The sequence below is a fragment of the Theobroma cacao genome, chromosome 3 (genome assembly GCF_053813885.1).
Source record: "Theobroma cacao isolate CCN51 chromosome 3, ASM5381388v1, whole genome shotgun sequence".
NCBI classification, from domain to species: domain Eukaryota; kingdom Viridiplantae; phylum Streptophyta; class Magnoliopsida; order Malvales; family Malvaceae; genus Theobroma; species Theobroma cacao.
This window is the reverse complement of record NC_142641.1, coordinates 28,549,056-28,553,033: the sequence shown is the minus strand read 5'-3', so window position 1 is coordinate 28,553,033 and position 3,978 is coordinate 28,549,056.

Genomic DNA, 3,978 nt, shown 5'->3' with positions numbered 1-3,978 from the left:
GCATTTCGGGTAATGAGTGTCAATTGGGATGTCGCAGCGGTTGTTATGGGCCCGAGGGAGGTTCCGGGTCGTGACACTTAATCTCCAAATCTCCTTGGATCCTTCAAATTTTTCTTAGCTTCAATAACTATGTGGCTTGACTCTCAACCTGGTGTTTCATTGTCTCCCTAAAAGTCCTCTAAAAGGTTGTTTTTATAAGGCTTTGAAGTTAGGCTGAGTTGGGTGAAGGAAGAAGTCAATTTCAGCTGGGATTTCCTCTTCAGACTATGTGGGTTGCAGCCTTGCCCAATTAATTAACAAAAATCATAATTGCTTTAGGATTGCTACAATATATCAATTTAAATAAGATTTTTGACAATCTTTCAGTCAAACTAGGAAAAGTGATAAACATGAAAGTTGTAGATTTTTCTCTTATCTTTCTAACAGTACAAGAATCACTTCATTTGGAGCTTTGTAAGAAAAGTTATAGCCAAAATACCAAAATATATGCATTAAAGGTCTGCACCATGAAATTGCCATCCTTCTTCCACTAAAGTTCTTTCTTCATCAAACACCGACAAAAGCACAAATAAATCAATAACAACCTATCTTAACGACATTAACCCTAAATTAAGCATAAAATTAACTAAAATTAGATTGACTCACCTAAAATAACTAATTTAAAATAATTAAATAAAGCCTACTAATTTTTATGCATTACTACAAGGATTAAGCTAAATTACTATCAAAATTAAGCTCAAATAACTCTATATTATAGGGTTATCACCGAGCAAGCCTTATAGTTTACAACCATATAACTCAAATGCCAAGGGATTTATAATCAAATATTTGTAACAATTTCAAATATATTACATTATCCTTGGCTCACAATCCATACAATTATACATAAGGCCATACATTGGCTGTCAAGTTGGTTCGTACGTAACAATCCTTATGCACAAATTCATATGGCCCATCATGCTTAACATATTTCACAGGCTAATCAAACTAGATGGTGGAAGGCCCACACAAACTCGACAAATTGACACATGAGGGAGGCCTACCGAATGCCAATTATGTGTCCGTCCAATCCATGACACTTGCCACATAACCCCATGGCTTCTCTTATTTGCATGTGGTACAACAGAGGGGTGAGTCATCTAATACTCAATGAAGGGATGCTATCTAGCCATATATATATATTCATATTCAAACATCTTCAATTCAAAGCTGCAAGGATCATCCTAATATCTTACATGCACAATTCATCATAGTCAAACTCGCTGGATCACATATCAATGGCGTATCTTCTCCATAAATTTCCAAGTTCTATGTCCTCACAACAAATCATATCAATTCAAAGCTTATCCTTAAAGATATTATCATCAAACTAGGCTTCATAGGCACACCTTAGTTACCAAGCCCAACTTCATATCTCATTTACAAACAGTTTCTGTGAGACCTTGACCTTTATAGACTCGTAGATAGAAATATACGCGATACCCCTAATTAGGGGTAATTTCATCATTTTCTCAATAAGCGCATAAAAGTAAATTTTAAACAATATTATGGCTTAAGTAGGCCTAAAGCGTAAATGAATGATGAAAATATGGGTGAAATGACAAGGAAATAAAATTTTTGATGATTTTCATGTTCTAGGGGCAAAACGGTAATTTTACGAGTTTACGGGGGCAAAGTTAGAATTTTGGAATTTTACACCACCTAACACTTGTCATGCCCATGGATTTCAGCCATTAACATTTTACATTATAGATAATTGAAACATTTTATGTGGTGGAGAGAGATTGCTTACTGGATAAGTATTACACATGGACCAATGGAAACATGCCATGTGTCAAGCTTGAATCATTCTAGAATTTCCTTGTAAAATCTATTTAAAACTCTCTTAGTCTCACCCATATGGCTGGCCAAAGCATGAAGTGAAGAGGAAAGGAAAGAACACAAACCCTAGGTTGGAAAATTGAAGAAAAAGTAGGGATTCCAAGGAATTAAACAAGGGAAAGTGAAAATTCTTTATTTTTACTTGAGATTTATAATACCCATGCTTTATTTTCTTATTTCTATGGTTGAGAAACATGATTTCATAGTGAATAAGTGGTAGGAGAAATGGGTATGGAGAGAGAATGATCTTGGATTGGTTTGATTTTTAGGTATGTTAGTGTTTTTAGGTGATTAATGATGTGTAGCATGAAAACAAGTGAAGAAAACCACCAAAGGTTTGGTGCCCATCAATAGCCGAATTCTCTAAGTGAATGATGAGGAAGAATGGGATGTTATTCTAGGTGATTTGATTAAGAAATAATAGTTTTTGGTGTAGGAATTAATGAATAATGGTGAGAAAATTAAGTAGGAAAAATCACGGAGTTAGTGTACCATTGTTGGCCGAAAGTTCAAAGAAGAAAAATGAAGATAAATTTTGCCTAATTGTGTGTTAATTAGTTTGTGCTTGGTGAATTGAGGGATTGGAAAAGAAATGGAGCAAGTTGGAGTGAAATTGGACGCATTTGCCAATTTATCGAGTGAAAAATTGACTTAGGCCAATACCGGGTCTAGATGGCTACTCGTGCATTTTTCATTTCATATCATATATATATCGAGCCTGAAATAGCTTATGACTGTTAGACATAATTTAATTGGAATATGTGTCATGGATTATGGCTAGGTGGTGAGCCTTTGGATACGGGTAAAGGACTGCACTAGCGGACTGAAAATAAGAGTATTTCTACTCCTAATACCAGTGAGTGGACTTGCATTTGAAAACTTGTTTTGGGGATATAATGTATTTGTCAAACATTTGAATGGATTATCTAGCTTTTCATAAAAACAAGTGCCTTGGGAACAAGCTTTTGATAGATTGTCTTCATGTTGTGACATGTGACTATTATTGATTCATGCACTACCACATTGTGTTGATATATATATATGAATACATTGTTGTGTAATGATATTGACTCGGCTATGTGCAAGTAGGGAGTGCGCATAAGCCGATGATGACCCGGCTATGTGCGAGTAGGGAGTGCGCATAAGCCGATGATGACTCGGTTATGTGTGAGTAGGGAGTGCGCATAACCCGGTGATGATCCGATTATGTGCTAGTAGGGAGTGCCCATAGCCCGGTGATGACCTAGCCATGTGCGAGTAGGGAGTGCGCATGAGCTGGGAATGATGATGATGGGATGGTGTGCATGATGATGATGGGTATATGGTTGTAAATGCATATATGTGAGCATTTGATTTGTTGAAATTTGGGAGTTTACATGTGTTACATGTTGTTATTGTTATTTTAGCAGGATGGCTTGTTTTAAGGGAAAAGGAGACTTTTTCCTTGATGTTTTGATCTTCACTGCAGCGAGATTCATTCTCGCTGTAGCGAGAAACTCTCGGGTTTGAGGGCTTTCACTAGACCTGGTTCTCGCTGCAGCAAGAAACTTTCTATCCATTTTGCTAACTTGTGAGTTTTTACCATATTTCCCATTTCTTTGGTACCATAGTTGAGCATGGATCTTTGTAAAGTGATTTACTCATGTGGGGTTTACATGAGGGGTTTAAAAGAGCCAAAACAATTGCATTGTTTTGAGAAAATGAATGCATCATGATTTCGTTAAACATTCCTTATGGTATGCTTGTTCCTTTTCGTGTTCACTCACTAAGTTTATGCTCACCACTTTCAACTTCATGTTTTCAGATTACGAGGCAACTGGTAACTAGGTCGAGGTAAGTTTGTAGACTCGACTATTGGTAGGTGTCTCGGCATTTAGTAGCTGTACATTCGTCAAGTTTCTCCGCTGGACATCGAGTCTTCTTTTGTTATGTATAGATGAACCTAATGTGAATTATTAAGATACATGTTGTAAACAGTGTATATACACTTGTTTGGTATGCCAGCATGAGGGGCAATGTTCAATATTATTTCGATTCTAAGTTATGATATATGACTTAGCAGTTTATGATGGAATGATGAATATGTCAGATTAATAG